We start from the raw sequence: 16975 nt of genomic DNA, 5'->3' as shown, positions 1-16975 counted from the left end.
CTCCTCTCCTTCTCTTTAAAACCCAATCTGATAGTGTGGATTTAACATGCCTACCTTCAACATTTTGTGATTTGTATTAAGTTATTTCATAGTATTAGTTTTTAAATTATATGCCCTATAAGTCAGGTTTGGACTTTTACTCCTGGTTGGAATTCTTAAATAAAATAAAAAGTGATTAGTTGTCAAAGTTTACTTCAAGCATAGCTAAGACAATTTGGCCCATAGTTCTTCCCTCTTGTTGCTATAAGATCTGTGTTTTATCTATCAAGAGGAAGCCTTTCTCATTTTCAATCTATGACTCATGATTAAGGAATTAATAGAAGAACACCCGATGTCCCTGTTCAACAGGAATTATCAGGGTTAAGTCAAGTTCTTATAACTCGGCAGTTAATTACTCAATTTTTGCATTTTGTTATATAAATTTTTACCCTGTCTACTTTGCAAGTAGTTATTCAAATAACTACTTGCAAAGTAGTCACTAGCTCTTATCAGTCTATTCATGATTTGCTGTGGTAACTTCTTCCTATCACTCTGTCTCTTCTGCGTTGCTGAGTAAAGGAAACGATGATCAACCTAAAGCATGTGGAAAACAAAATAAATAGAGACTGAGAGAACAACAGCAAATTTTACTTGTGTATTTAATATTTTCTTCCTTTCTATGGCTTGATTTTATTTGATCTTTGGAACACAATCTATTTCTAAAATTTGTGGGGACAGTTCCATCTTTTGGTCTCTGTGTTTGCATTTCCACCTCACTTCCTTAATTTTCTTTCATAATATTTCATGTTAACATATATCTAGGTTTTGTGATCACACACAAACACACACAAAGACACACACAGCTCTTCTTGAAGTTTGTACCCCATTTACACCATTTCTCTGGACTGTCGAGACTATTATAAGATGATTGTTTACATTGAGGGATTAATTTTTAAGACATACGAATTGAAACAAAGGTCAGTGGACCAATTCAGTATATTGCAAAGTTGTTTATTATAATGAGATTATTATCAGGGCTTTAAGCCTTTTAGGCCATGAGGAACAATTAATGGCACTCTAAATTTACATTGAGTAAATTAATATTTGTAATACTTTATATATCTTTTGCCCTCCCCAAAATAAAATAATATAGTATTAAATCAACTCAAGAGAAAATTTTAGAAAACAACATGTTTACAGTAGACAGAATTATAAGATACCTCCTCCCACTGCCCATGGCCAAGATTTTTTACCCTGTTTTATACACACCTACTCCCAGTTTTTCAGACACTGATATAGATACTGCTGTGAAGAGACTTTGCAGATGTTATTAAGGTCCTGATTCATTGATAAGGAGATTATCTGGATGGACCCTAACATGGGGAGATTTTTCTAGTCATATGAGTCCTTACAAAGCAGAAAATTTTCTCCAGCTGATGTCAAAAGAGGAAGTCAGAGATTCAAAACACAAGAAGAATTTGACATGCTATTGCAGTTTTGAAGGAATACAGTATCCTCTAGGATGTGACAGTGGCTTCAGTGGACAGCCAGTGAGCAAAAGGATCCCAGTCCTACAACGACAAGGAATTGGATTCTCTCAGTTGTGCTGATAAGCTGGAAGCAGATGCTTTCTTGCTCACTCCTTCAGATGAAAACAGCCCACAGCAGTTTGATTTCAGCTTTGTGAGATGATGAGCAAAGAACCCAAACAAGCCACACCAGATTTCTTTTTTCTTTTTCTTTCTTTCTTTTTTTTTTGAGACAGAGTTTCGCTGTTGTTGCCCAGGCTGGAGTGCAATGGCAGGATCTCAGCTCACTGCAACCTCTGCCTCCTGAGTTCAAGCAATTCTCCTACCTCAGCCTCCCAAGTACCTGGGATTACAGGCACCCACCACCACACCCAGCTGATTTTTGTATTTTTAGTAGAGATGGGGTTTCACCACTTTGGCCAGGCTGGTCTTGAACTCCTGACCTCAGGAGATCCACCTGCCTCAGCCTCCCAAAGTGCTAGGATTACAGGTGTGAGCCACTGCAACTGGCCTCACCACACCAGATTTCTATCCTACAAAACTATGAATTTATAAATGGCTTAGTGGAACCTGCTAAATCTGTAGTAATTGTCAGTACAGCAACAGAAAACAAAGACAGATTTTATAATTGAGACTAGGAGTGACTTCATAATTAGGCAGTGGAAGGAAGACAGAAGAAAATGAGGAATATGACTCAGAAACCCTAAGTTACCTAAGACAATGCCTAAATTGTTGTGCCTAGGCAATTGATCTACAAAAACTGTGAGATAATAGATTCGTATTATTTTAAGCACCTGCATTTGTGGTAATTCATTATGCAGTAATAGAAAATGAAGACAGCGCCTATAATATGTGAGACTAATACTTCATTATAACACGAAGCATTTCATGCTACAAAGTACTCAGATGCTGGACAAATTATGACATACAAATCTTAAAAGATATTGATGAGCTTCCAATCCAGTAATTATAGGCTCCACCCACCTACTCACTCTAGGGACTTGATATGGTTTGGCTGTGTCCCCACCCAAATCTCATCTTGAATTCCCATATTTTGTGGGAGGGACCTGGTGGGAGGTAATTGAATCATGGGGGCAAATCTTTCCCATGCCGTTATCGTGATAGTGAGTAAGTCTTACAAGATCTGATGGTTTTAAAAAGAGGAGTTCCTCATGGACACAGGGAGGGGAACATCACACACCAGGGCCTGTCGGTGGTGGGGGGAAAGTGGAGGGAGAGCATTAGAACAAATACCTAATGCATGCAGGGCTTAAAAACCTAGATGATATGTTGATAGGTGAAGCAAAACATCATGGGACATGTATACCTGTGTAACAAAACTGCATGCTCTGCACATGTATCCCACAGCTTAAAATAAAAAAATAAATAAATAAATACACATATATGCATAACAAAAATAAAAATAAAGCACAAGCTCTCTCTCTTTTTGCCAGCTGCCATCCATGTAAGATGTGACTTGCTCCTCCTTGCCTTCTGCCACGATTGGGAGGCTTCCCCAGTCATATGAAACTGTAAGTCCAATAAACCTTTCTTTTGTAAGTTTCCCAGTCTTGGGTATGTCTTTATCAGCAGCATGAAAACAGTCTAATACAGTAAATTGGTACCAGTAGAGTGGGATGCTGCTGAAAAGACACCTGAAAATGCAGAAGCAACTTTGGAACTGGGTAAAAGGCAGAGGTTGGAACAGTTTAGAGGGCTTAGAAGAAGACAGGAAAATGTGGGAAAGTTTGAATCTTCCCAGAGACTTGTTGAATGGCTTTGACGAAAAAGCTGATAGTGATATGAACAATAAGGGCCAAGCTGAGGTGGTCTCAGATGGAGATGAGGAACTTGTTGGGAACTGAAGCAAAAGTGACTCTTGTTATGTTTTAGCAAAGAGACTGGCAGCATTTTGCTCCTGCCCTAGAGATTTGTAGAACTTTGAACTTCAGAGAGAGATGATTTAGGTTATCTAACGGAAGAAATTTCTTTCTTTTTTTTTTTTCTGTTAAAAGAAGTGTTTTGACTCATTTTAATATCTTATCAGCTTTATGGGGTTACAATCGTCTTAAATGTTTCTGAAGTTTAAATACAATCTGCATAATAATGCTATTATAAAATGTAAACTTTCAGTGTTCTTTTAAATTTCAAAATCACACCTTTTTTTTGGTCTTTTTGTCTTTTTTTATTTTTTTTCTTTTAATACCTGAATGTTCTACAAAAACTGAAATTGTTACAGGTCACTCTGCTGTGGCCAGGGCAAGACAGGCTGGGCCCGGCCAGAGGTAGAGAGTAGTTTTATGATTCTTTTATTTTTTATTTTTTTTAAGTCTATTATTTTTTTTCTCCTATTACCTAAGTTTCAGGCGTGGTCCTCACGCCGTCTGACAAACCCCAGAGAAACTGAAATTTCACACGTCATGAATGAAAGGCTGAGTTTGCGTTTGCCAAGAAAAAAAAATGCAAAAGCACAATTAGGGGAAAAAAGGGATAAAGTGGGTAAAAAAAAAAAAAAAAAGATAACAGAAAGGAAATTCAGACTGTACAGATGCGACTCCGGCTCTCCCCAGTGCCCCATGCCCACCCTCCCGCCTGTCCTGACGGCCACTTACAGGTCCCACTGAAGGTTCCAGAAGCTGCCTGTCCCCCAACATCTCAGAGCAGGGAGACCCCCCTTGGTCTCGAGTGTGGGGTCCCCACCCAGTACACAGCTAGCCCCACGGCCCCAAGAGAACTCGAACCCGTCCAGGGTCCTCATGGCTGAGGGAGCTGCCCGATCCCATCCCAGTCTGCATAAGAGGGGGTGCTGAGCTGCACCCCAGAAAGCCACCCCAACTTTAAACCCCCACCGACAGGCGGTGGCGGGAGATGGGCACGGCCGGGGTTGAACGGGGCCACCTGAGGCAGGGAGTACCCTCTGGAGACCAGGGCTTCCCGCCCAGTATCCAGGACCGGGCCCCACAGACCCCCTGCGACCCCCTCCAATTTCCACGACCACTGCCTTCAGTGATTTCCTTCTCCTGGAGTCGCCAGGCCGCCCAGGATCCAGCCCCGTGCCCACCCGCCGCCCGCCCCACCTGTCCCTACAATGATCGAAGTTAACAGCAGGCCCAAGTCCCCTGAGTTAGAATCCAGTCCCACCCACAGCCAGGAGGCCGGATCGCCCACATAGGCACGACACGCAGGATTCCCGACACATACACGTGCGCACGGAAGCGCAACACACGCAGCCCGAGAGAGACGACCCAGCCCGCGGCCCTGCGCAGCCCCTCCCCAGACACCGAGGCGGGTGGGTGCAAAGGGGCCCGTGGCCCCCTCCAGGGCCGCCAGATGCAGCAGGCAGCCAGGCCCCAGTGGCTGCTGCAGACCCTGGTGCACGGGAGGCGGGGGAGAGGCACCCCAGGGGCTCAGCTTTGGGCATCAAAAGTCAGACCGGAGGTAGACAGAGAGGCAGCAGGCGCTTCCCCCAGCGCGGGACCCGGGCGCGGGACAGGGGCTCCGGGGAGAGGAGCCCTGGAGGCCGGAGGGCAGACACGGGCAGGGTCCAGGCGGTTCTGCGAGTGGGGCCCGATTGCGTCTTGGGGCGAAAAGACACCCTCTTCCCGGGGTGATTGTGCTGCTACGGTGCCGGCCCCGGGAAGGGGCAGGGAGAACCTAGCTGCCCACCACCCGCTCCTGGAAAGGGGGTGTGTGTCAACGGCCCTGAGATCAGAAGAAAGTGGGGTCCCGTCCCCAAACACAAGGAAAGTGAAAGTCCTCCCACAGCCCGACGGAGAGTGAATCCTAGACTCAGGGCTCAGAAGCCCCAGCCCTTCCCCCCAGCGGTCTCCAAGGCTGGCGCGGAGGATGGGAGTCGGGGAAGTTGGGAGTCCCTTCCTCACCGACCCCCAATGCCGGTGGCCTAACAGGGCCCCAGGGCCACTTAGAGACCCAGCTTACCATGGGAACAGCTGAGTTAATCCCCACTCCACCGCAAGAGAAATGAAAGCCCAGAGCTCCCGTGTAGGACGCGACAGCCACGCCGACACCATGCGGGTCCAACCGCCTTTCTGCTCCAGCAGCTCCAGCCAAAATAACCCCCAACTCGGCTGCTGTAACCCCACTTTCTCCTAGCCTGGCGGAGGGGCACTGACCCACAGGGTTGGGGGCAGCCCCCCTTCTCGGCCTCGATTTAGTCACCGCAGAACTCGGGGAGCTCGCAGCCCCGGCACAAAAGGGGTCGGGAGAAGAGGAAGAGATAGAACGAGGAGAATGTTGGGGTGTGGGGGGTGTTCAGTACGTCGGGGCCCCGAAATCCTCACCCCGAGCTAGGTCTGGCTTCACCCCCACTCCCCAGTATTGTTAGTCCCCAAAAGCAGCCCTTTTGGACAAGAGAAGAATCCCAATGAGAAGGCCACATTCATCCCTGAGACAGGAGCCTGGGGGCTGTGACAAGAACCACCCCCGCCCCCCAGGCCCCAGGCCCTTTTTCCAGCAGTTGCTACTTTTTAGATAAGATTTCTAGGCCGGGTCGGGCGCGGTGGCTCATGACTGTAATCCCAGCACTTTGGGAGGTTGAGGAGGGTGGATCACCTGAGGTCAGGAGTTCGAGACCAGCCTGGCCAACATGGCGAAAGCCCGTCTCTACTAAAAATACAAAAATTAGCTGGGAGTGGTGGCGGTTGCCTGTAATTCCAGCTACTCAGGAGGCTGAGGCAGGAGAATCACTTGAACCCAGGAGGTGGAGGTTGCAGTGAGCTGAGATCGGGCCACGGTACTCCAGCCTGGGTGACAAGCGTGAGACTCCATCTCAAAAAAAAAAAAAAAACAGAAAAAAGAAGAGCTAATGAGGAAATTAAAAGAATTGTAAGAATCTATTTAGCTTAGTTATTCAAATTAGTTTGATAATCTTTTTTTTTTTTTTTTTTGAAACAGAGTTTCACTCTTGTTGCCCAGGTTGGAGTGCAATGGTATGATCTCAGCTCACTGCAACCTCTGCCTCCTAGGTTCAAGCAATTCTCCTGCCTCAGCCTCCCAAGTAGCTGGGATTACAGGCATGTGCCACCACACCCAGCTAATTTTTTGTAATTTTAGTAGAGACAGGGTTTCTCCATGTTGATCAGGCTGGTCTCAAACTCCCGACTTCAGGTGATCCACCTGCCTCGGCCTCCCAAAGTGCTGGGATTACAGGCTTGAGCCATCGCGCCCAGCCTTGATCATCTTAATAAAGTATATAATTTTCCAAGAAAATATAATTTAACAAAATGAATCCTATAAAAATTAGAAAAGTCTAAATTGACTGACTTCCATGCAAAAGACAAAGAAAAATGTCAGTCCTTCAGAATATTAGGTGGCCACTACTTCCTAAGAGAACTGTATCGCTCCTTTAAAGAGAAGTTAATTCCAGTGCAGTCTATACTGTTCCGAAGAATTGAAAACTGATAAAAGCTTTCTAATTCATTTTATGAAATGAGTACAACATTAAAGCTAAATTACTTTTAAAAGATTAAATACAAAAAATAAAACAGCCGATTAGCAGAATTTGCTTCATGATTGCTGCTTTTAGTCTAGAAATGGTTGGATAGTCTTATGTTAAAATATATGAAATAAGGTTCCATTTTGATTTGCAATCGATGAAAATCACAATGGAGAAAAAGTCAAGGCCTTGTCTAAAGGACAAAAGAAATTTTATGATATTGTTCTATGTCTCAATTACCTGTTTACCTTTGACACAGTAAGGGCAGAAAGGGGTGATACCTTTCTAAAGTTCCCCATCAGAAAGATCACAACCAGTACTCCTATAACAAAAGGCAGTTTAAAGAAAAGTCTAGCAAATCGATTTAATCAAAGTTTTACATGTCAGAAGGGCCTTCAAAAATGAAGAACCAAAGACCCAGGGAAAATCGTCTGTTTTTATAGGTAGGCTTCATGAAGAAGGGACAGCCGTGTGCAAATGTGTTTGGACAAAAAGGAATGATCTCATGGTAATAGGCTGAGAAAGAACCCAGCAAGACCTATCTTCTTGGCCTCTAAGCTGCATTTATTTCTCCTGGTGTGGGGCAGACAGTCTTCAAGGGAGAAGGAAAAGAGTGACTTTTCTAGGTTTTATGACTTGCTTTGGGGAAGAGGGGCTCCAATTTCTGTGACTTGCCTTGGGGAAAAGGAATTCTGGTTTCAGCTTCAGAGTAATGAGAAGGGAGGGAGACAGGAGGGCAGGAGAAGGTCAGAGACCTTGCCCTTGCTTCTGAAGCCTCCAATCTCCTTTAGTTCAAAGTATTCAGCAGGCCAAGGTGCCATCTGTTGGAGTATTGTGTTCTGAACCCCAACAACATCACTTTGGAAGACTGAAATGGCAGATGTTATATGCCATGGAGGATAAATAATGCTATTACAATCTAACAGTAATACTAGCCAAGATGAAAAAGGGAAAAGAACATACCAAAATAATCTAGACTATATCTCAAAGCAAACTTTTTATAATTAGCTAAATTGTAAAAATTGTTCTCATATAAAATAAAACCTTACTGTTCTTATTTAAGATACTCATAACACAAAGATAACTGTATTGTCATAAATGTGACAATATTGAAGGCCCTGCTCCAATTGTTCATATGTTATTGTGATTAGTAATCATTTTAAAAATCACTTATATTTGACATAGAGTTTTTTTCTGTTTTGCCTAATTGTTCTGTAGTATATGAGGAGAAACTGTCCAATCAACAGATTATTTAGATGTAATTTGATGCTTACTCATTGTGTACTCGGTAAATGAATTTTTGGAAGTACATTAACAAGGTGTGAGAAAATCAACACATTAAATTTTCAAAAGAAAACTACACAAAATAGACAAGATTTTTAAAATCATGAATGGAAATATTTTACATTATATATGATAGATAATGTGAATGAAATTCATACCCGTAGATTCAAATGTTTGTGACTTTTAAAATCAAATTAAACAAATTGAAAAAATACATAATGCCATTATATTGACTTAAAACATGTCAGTTGAAAAATAGCTTCCTATTTTATTTGGTTTCTCTGGTATCTATACAAATGTATGTTTAAAGGACAATTACCTTTCCTTTTCCTTTTTTATTTCTGAAGTATGAAAGACAATGTGAGATTTTTCTGGGTAATATGAGCTTCTTTGTACATCTGTTTCAGGATGCCACTGATGCTGACAGCTATTCTTTTAAAATACTGATATTCAACATGACAATGCATGTGACCTGCCAAGGAATTGAGAAGCTGAAAGTACAGTGACTTGGTTATGACAGGGCTGCAAAAGACATGACTTGTAATGTCATTTCAAAGCTTTCTCTAAAAGTAAGTTGAAAAACACAAAATGAATTTGCCTTTTATTCAGCCAAAATGAGTATCTCTTTACTTCAGATACCTAGTTTGTATTGGAAGTGGTTTTTGAAGATTCTAAAATGTGTCTGTGTGTGTGTGTGTGTGTGTGTGAGAGAGAGAGAGAGAGAGACAGAGAGAGAGACAGCAGAGAGACTCTGCTCAGGGGTTACAAATCATTTACCTTAAGTAGCATATTTTCTTTAGTCTTTGCAACTAGCTGAAGGATATCATAACTTTCCAATATTATCATTTACATAAAAGTTGTCTTTAAATAAACAAAAAGATGGAGTAGACGTTGAGCAAATGTTTTGATTATCATATGTTTTTACAAAAGGAAACAAAATGGACATTTATTTGTTTTCATAATGATATGTGTAAGATAGGAGCAGTAAAGAGTAGGGTATAAGACAAACTTCTAGTTGGTATATTTTAGAAAAATGTTAGCTAACAATGGGATTTAACATATTAACCTCTGATACTGAAAGGGAATTCCATTTCTGGTGGTATGTTTTTCCTTAAGCGAATAGGCCAGAGATACCCTCATACTAAAACTGTATGTGTATGTATAAATAAAGCTTCATATATTTTAAACACATTATTCAGCATCATATTTATACTTGCAGATGGTTTTCACTGTCTTTCTAGGATCTACTGAAGTGTTTAGTTTTGATGAAAGAAAATCTATGGGTTTGATCAGAAGCCCATGAGTCCAATCAAAGGTATTATTTATTTGAAATTTAAAAACCATGCAAGCAATTTCAAGCATGTAAATTAACTAGGATTTTAGGACAACCTGTGAGTGGAGAAGCACAGGAAAACTAGGTTATCAGAAATTCATAGGCAATCCTCCTGAGGCAGAAGTAAAATTATAGTTGAGGAGAGATATAAGTCATCATCCCCGATTAATTTGCTTGCAGTTTGGAATTCTGGAAAGAGGAAAAGTCCATGTGCAAGGATCTTCTTCTTTTCCATGCAATCTAATTTTTAAAAATTGGGACAGAAACAGCATGAGAGCTCCCCTCTTAAATTTTTAGGAATACAACACAGTGTTCTTAACTACAGGCACAATGTTGGACATAGCAGATCCCTAGGACTCATTCACCTTGCACACCTGCAGCTTTATACCTGTTAAACAGTAACTCCCTATTTTCCACTTCTCACAGCCCCTGGCAACCCACTGCACTCTGTGCTTCTGTGAATGGGGTTATTTTATATTGGACATATAATAATGGACTCACACTGTATTTTCTTTTTGGCTTATTTCACTTAGCATAACGTCATCAAGGTTCATCCATGTTGCCACATATGGAAGGATTTCATTCCAGACAATAATATTTTGTTGTAAGCATATGCCACATTTTCCTTATCTATTCATATGTCGATGGGTCTTTATGAGGCTTCTACATCTGGGCTATTGTGAGTACTGCTGCAGTGAACATGGGACTTCAAATATGTCTTCAAGATCTTGATTTTTTGAATAAATACCAAGTGTGGGATTGCTGGATCATATGACAGTTCTATTTTTAATGTTTTTGAGGAGCCTCCATACTGTTTTCTATAGTGGCTGCACCATTTTACATTCCCACAAATAGAGTACAAGGATTCCAATTTCTCCACATCTTTGCTAACACTTGTTATCTTTTTGTTGCTGTTTTAACAACAGCCATCCTAACCAGTGGGGAGTGATATCTCATTATGGTTTTGATTTGCATTTCTCTGATGATTAGTGACATTGAGCATTTTTCATATGTGTGTTGGCTACTTGGATATTCTTTTAGAGAAATGTCAATCCAAGTACTGTACACCTTTCAAAAATCTGGTTATTTGTTTCTGGCTATTGAGTTGTAGGGTTTCCTTATATATGTTTGATATTAACGCCTTATTAGATAAATAGTTTGCAAATATTTTCTTCTATTTTATAGGTTGCCTTTTCAATCTGTTAATTGTTTCCTTTGCTGTCATAAAGCTTGAACCCTTTCGGGTTTTACTCTACAGATATCTTGTCATAATGAATCTTCTTAAATGATTTCATTTTTATATGTACAATAAAAATCAATGAGAATTGTTGAAAACAAAAACCTTGGAGAGATAGGATTTTACTCCACAGAGAACAAAGTGAAGCTCATATCAACCTGGGATTAATAAAAGGAAAACTCTTTTCACTCAGATAAAACTCTCAGGCAAGGCACTTGGAAATATTTTTGATGCATTCATTGTCTTTGAACAATTTAAGAGTATATTTCTACCACATGTTCTTACCTACAAGTGGAAGCTAAACATTAGGTACACATATACACAAAAATGGGAACAATGGATTCTGGAGAATCTGAAGGACAGAAAAGAGGGAAGGGGCAAAGGGTGAAAAACTACCTATTGGGTACTGTGTTCACTATTTGGGTGATGGGTTCAGTTGAAGCCCAAACGTCAGCATCATGCAATATATCCTTGTAGCAAACCTGCACATGTACCCCCGCTCCAAATGTACAGTAAAAAATAGAAATCTTTGGCAAAAAAAGAGTGTATCTACAGCTCTTAAGGGCTATGTTTATATATCTCTATTGTCTTTTGCTTTATATTTTGTTTATATTTTGACAATTTGTGAAATAAGTACATCTTTTAATGCTCTTTATATAGTTCTAATGTAACAACATAGCTACACACTGTTCTCATAAAAACAAGGGCAGGAAATTTAGAGGTAGCAATAATGAGCAAAGGTAACATTTCAATGGAAACTGAGCTAAATGAGTAAAAACAATACAAATGATATGGAAAAGATTACAAGGTTGATAGGATATTGTGTTCAAGCCCTAGATAAATCCAACCCACTAATCTTTGAGAGAGAAGTACGTAGTATGGAAGTCTGTAACTGTAATTATTTTGAGAAATGCTAAACCTCAAAATAAAAAATGTGGTTTTTTGCACTTGTCATAATTGAAAGTTTGTTTTTCCTCTCTTTTTGGTAACATTCTATCACCCTCGCCTGCAACCAAAATGACCGTCACCCTGGCAGCCAGCCCTGGGATTCCATCCTCATGGAGCTCCGTGACACACAGGTCGGCTTCACCGTGGGCAAACACAATCATCATTCACAGACAAAAGGAGAACCCAGTTATTTGACTTTGATTAAAAGATGTGACAATTATCTCTCAAATATTACAGATTTTACGTCATAAATTGCTCTGGGGCACTGCAACCTAGCAAGTCTTCCTGAGAGGCCCATCCAGCCTGCTGCCCAGGCCACAGCCAACCCTGCTACCAGCCTTTTCATCAATACAAAGGACAACTATTTGTAATTGTCCTCCAATTGAAAGAACACGCCTGAAGTTGTCCATTGTGTTTCTATATTTTACGTAGGTAAAGAAAAGTTCTTGTTGGTGGTGAATCACAGACAAGTGTTCAATTTAGAGGAGAAGGCAGCCTGGGTAGTGGAGAGGAGGACATTGTTTTCATTGTTGTGTACCCAGGGAACAGCATAGAGCCGGGAAAATAGTTGGCATCAGATAAACTACTATTGATTTCAATTATCATGAGATTGCTTTGCTAATGCTGAGAAGTACAGAAGGTAGAAAAGATAGAATTTTATGCTTAGGGAAATAAAAGACTCAGAGGGTTTGCCTTATTGAAACCCACTTACATTTGAAAGCCCTTTAAGATAAATATTGAATTTGACCTAGGTGAGCATTTATATTAATTCCAGGCTTACAGGTCTAGAAGAAGGCTTTGTAAAGACTTTGACATTTCTGAGTAAGATTGAAAGTGCTACTCTGAAACCTACTCCATAGCCTCACTTACTTTACTTACTAGAAAACATGTTGCCCTCTTATTCCACTCTTCAGAGTCAAAGACCTTGTGACTTTTCTGAGCCCTGAGGATGAGGACGAGGTTTCCATCACTTTTCAGCTTTGAATATAGAACAGAGCAGGATATTTGCTGTCCAGTGAACTTCAACATATTTCAGTGAGCCTCATCTTTGTTCTCATTGATGGAAAGCTTAAATTAAATCGTTCTCAGCCAGAACATTTAACAAGGGATATAATAAATGATTATGTAAAGAAATACATAGGTGTTTTAAACAATTAAAACTTCTCTATGTTTTCCCACAAACCTTACACATAAATAGAAATTTAATCATTTGGTAATAAATGAACACTTTAGGTAATGAGAGATACTCAGGATCACTGAAGAAATTAAATTCTTATTTTCTGTCTTTTTTTTTTTTCTTTGAGACGGAGTCTCGCTCTGTTACCCAGGCTGGAGTGCAGTGGCGCGATCTCGGCTCACTGCAAGCTCCGCCTCCCAGGTTCACACGATTCTCCTGCCTCAGCCTCCCCAGTAGCTGGGACTACAGGCACCCACCACCATGCCTGGCTAATTTTTTTGTATTTTTAGTAGAGACGGGGTTTCACTACATTAGCCAGGATGGTCTCGATCTCCTGACCTCGTGATCCACCTGCCTTGGCCTCCCAAAGTGCTGGGATTACAGGCATGAGCCACCGTGCCTGGCCAGATTCTTATTTTCTCTTAAAAAGAGAGCATGTCCCGGGCACATATAGAATGCCATGTCCAAGCACACATTCGGTGCTGTCAAGTCCTTTTACTTACTTGCAAACTACTTATCATCGATCTTGAGAACGCGTATGTGAGGGTTTTACCTACTCGGCCACATGAAAGGGTGAGATTTCTGTCCGGTTTTCAATCTCTTTAGCAGATTTCTTGTGATGCACATTGAAGTGTGCTTTAGTGCTTATTCAACAACATCTATTCTACATTTGTGGAGAGGTTTCCTGAACAGGTTTTGTTTTAAATTATTTCCCAAACACTAGATATTTGCTAGACTTGAGCCTGCAAAGAAGGGGTCAGCAAGCTTTTTCTGTAAAGGCCCAGATAGTAAATATTTAGGCTTTATGTGTCACATACAGTTTTAGGGCATATTATTTTCTTTGCTTTTTTTTTTTTTTTCCAGCCTGTCATTAATGTAAAAAAATTCTTAGCTTGTTGCCTGAATGGGCACTGGATTTGGCCCTTGGCTCCATAATTTGCCAACTGTAAAGTGTGGGAGAAGACTGTGAAACCCTTCCCAGAGAGGCCTGTGAGGGGCAGCTTCAGAGGGTGATGCTACCTTTAGGCAAACATGTGACTCAGGCACAGTCTTTTGTTTACTTCTCTAGCCACTAGAGTTTGGCTCCACCTCTGTGCCAAAGGAATGCAGTGAAGAGAGAAGAGAGGTATTCAAAGGTGGCATATACAGTTGATTCTCATTATTCACAGTAGTTATGTTTTATAAAGTTTCTGTAAATATCAAATTACTGTAGGGGCAGAGAGAAATCTTCCCCTCCGCCCTCTGATGGTTCACTGCTGAAATGAGCTGACAATAGACAGACCAACAGGGGAAAAATGCATGCAATTTATTAATGTGCACATGGAGATGGGAGTCCTAAAAATATGAGACTCAAAGAAGGGCTTTGGTTAAGTCTTAAATGCCCTCTGGTGGGTTAATTCTTAAATATCCTATTCACAGGGGACAGGGAAAAGGGGGACTGTGGACACATCTAGAGGGAAAGTAAATTATTTTAGGGAAAATGAATGAGCTCAAAGAAAAGACAATTGGCCTGGTACAAAGTTCCTCTGAGCTTTGGGGGCGGTACAAGCAAATTGTGGAAAGGTGAGACCAAAACTTCATTGTAACCAAGGCTGTCATTATGCAGATAAAATGTTTCGCATAATCTCTCTGAGCTGCCCTCAGAAGGATAGATGAAAAGTCTGTCAGGACATGGTAATGACTTATTTTCTCCTCTCTAGTGGTTAATCTTTCCTGGTTATATGATAAGATCCGTAGAGACGGAGTTTTAAAACAACTGCATTTCTGGCTGGGTGCAGTGGCTCATGCCTGTAATCCCAGGACTTTGAGAAGGCCGAAGAGGGTGGATCACGAGGTCAGGAGATCGAGACCATCCTGGCTAACATGGTGAAACCCCGTCTCTACTAAAAAATACCAAAAAATTAGCTGGGTGCAGTGGCGGGCACCTGTAATCCCAGCTACTCGGGAGGCTGAGGCAGGAGAATGACGTTAACCTGGGAGGCGGACCTTGCAGTGAGCTGAGATTGCTCCACTGCACTCCAGCCTGGGGGACAGAGTGTGACTCTGTCTCAAACAAACAAACAAACAAACAAAAACAGGCCGGGCAAGGTGGCTCATACCTGTAATCCCAGCACTTTGGGAGATTGAGGTGGGTGGATCACAAGGTCAGGAGTTTGAGACCAGCCTGGCCAATATGGTGAAACCTCGTCTGTACCAAAAATACAAAAAAATTAGCTGGGCATGGTGGCACATGCCTGTAATCCCAGCTACTTGGGAGGCTGAAGCAGGAGAATTGCTTGAATCCAGGAGGCAGAGGTTGTAGTGAGCCAAGATCGCGCCACTGCACTCCAGCCTGGGTGACAGAGTGAGATTCTGTCTCAAAAAAAAAAAACAAGAACAAAACAAAACAAAAAAACAAAAAACAGAAAAAACCCCTGCATTTCTATGTGTCAATTTGACTGGGCTAAATTAAAACAAACAAACAAACAAAAACACTACATTTCTTCTGGAGAAACCTCCCTTGGTCAGACTTAATCAGATAAGGAAACTTCAGCAAAAGCCTCTCCTTTCTTGCTTCCTTGCTTCAGGAAAGAAAGAGGATGGTAGGTGATACGGTTTGGCTACGTCCCCACACAAATCTCATCTTGAACTGTAGCTCCCATAATTCCCACATATTGTGGGAGGGATCCAGTAGGAGATAATTGAATCATGGAGGCTGTTCCCCCCATATTGTTCTCCTGGAACGGAATAAGTCTCATGAGATCTGATGTTTTTATAAGGGGAAACCTCTTTCACTTGGTTCTCATTCTTTCTTGTTTGCTGCCACGTAAGGTGTGCCTTTTGCCTTCCACTGTGATTGTGAGGCCTCCCTGGCCATGTCATGAGAACAGACTTATACAGTAGGGCGGGGTTGGGGGGCTGATGGTGTCAGACAGAGATGTTGGTCCTGAGGCTTATTTCTGAGGCCTTTCAATTTTATTTAATTCAAAGCACTCAACATGTCAAAGTGCCATTTTTGAGGGTACGGTTTTCAGAGCTCCACCATTAGCAAGTACTAAATGTTGCTCCTTGGGAAAATGTAAGGGGAAGTTTCTGTGAGCCTCTGGCTGCAATATTTTCAACAAATGATCAAGATATAATCTTGTTTTATATGTTTCTGTTTAAAGACACCTTATTTAATATATAAAATTTATTCATCAGCATTGAGATTATAGCCAATGGCACTATAGGTCATATCTGAACCAAGTTTATGTCACGTGTCTCCATAATGCACATCACGGTCTTTTTGTGCTTTGAGAGCACTTTAGCACTATGCTTGGGGGCCGTTGTAAACATCAAAATCACCAAAAAAGCACAAAAATATGAAAACCACGACACTAAACGGATTGTGAAAAGGACACTTGATTTTAGTACGAGAGCTGAAATAAGAAGGCAGAGCATGGTTTTGTTCAACATCAGCTGGGAATGTGCAAGCTGGGAGAATGAAATTTTTGGCCAGTCTGTGTATGACAACAAAGGTGCTGTGAGTGTGAATTTTGGGGTTAGTAATAAATTTTAGCAGGTGGGTGAATTTGCAAATACAAATACATTTTAGCAAGAAGGTGGATTTGAAAATACAAAATCCATGAATAATGAGAATTGACATTCTGTGGGAGTTTTACTGAATGTGAAATGTAAAATCCATTTTCTAACTATTCACACTTATGAATAATGAATTCATTTCCAAATATGTTTCTGTAAAGAGTGTATATATGTTGGGGGGGTGTCCCTGGAAGTGCTGAGTGGAACCTCCATTTGGGTGTTATTGTCACCTGACATTTCAGCCCCACTTTTGGGTTACATCATATAATCTTAAGAATTTAAAAGAATCTAATTAAAATATCTGTATGTTAATGTCCATTTGAGGATATTTTAGGAGTAAGAGTGTGTCTGGATTTAAAATGTCGTAATTCTTGGCTTGGATTATTACAGTCATCTATTACCATATTTAGAATAATAGCTATGACAAGCTTCTGCAAGTAGGTCATGTTTGTGCTAATTGCTTGTCAAAGCT

Source organism: Hylobates moloch, unplaced genomic scaffold (genome assembly GCF_009828535.3).
Source record: "Hylobates moloch isolate HMO894 unplaced genomic scaffold, HMol_V3 SCAFFOLD_10, whole genome shotgun sequence".
Taxonomy (NCBI): Eukaryota; Metazoa; Chordata; class Mammalia; order Primates; family Hylobatidae; genus Hylobates; species Hylobates moloch.
Note: the sequence above shows the minus strand (reverse complement) of the source record.